We start from the raw sequence: 615 nt of genomic DNA on the forward strand, positions 1-615 counted from the left end.
GATTATCATACTTGAATCCTTTTCACAATTTGACTTCATGAAGTTGATGTTAGGTGATATTGGTTTGGTCAGATTTTGCTGTATTGGTTTGAAGAGGCAAACAAATTAAAACTCACTGTCCAAAGTTTCATGACAACTGGGCAGAAAAAATTGAAAATTGAAGTTTATATTTAGTCCCTGTTTATCCTATTTTAAGTGTGGGACTTACCACAGGATCACATAATTTAAGTCATCAGTTAGCAGGAAGTTCTCAATGATAAGCCCGTCCTGTGAGCGGAGTGCACACATCATACACAATAATTCAGTTGCTCATGAGTCATAGTGCAAGACAGTTGAATAGACCTACAGTTTCTTGAGTGAATAACATTCCCACAGTTCTGTTGACGACACTCAACTGATTAATTTCAGACCATTCGGCTGTGACAAAGTTGTCCAAGAGTCCATGGGGCCACATCTTTCTCTAATAATGATCACTATTGCTCAGTAGGAAGACGGGTCCTTTTTTTCTCATTTGCAATGTACTCTGCTTGATGTGCTCTTGTTTTTTTGGCTCTGACAATTCCTGTTTGCGGCTATATTTGTTTAAACAGACTGCTTCTTTGCCTTTGTGTTCTG

The sequence above is a fragment of the Seriola dumerili genome, unplaced genomic scaffold (assembly GCF_002260705.1).
Source record: "Seriola dumerili isolate Sdu_G_001 unplaced genomic scaffold, Sdu_1.0 BDQW01000242.1, whole genome shotgun sequence".
Taxonomy (NCBI): Eukaryota; Metazoa; Chordata; class Actinopteri; order Carangiformes; family Carangidae; genus Seriola; species Seriola dumerili.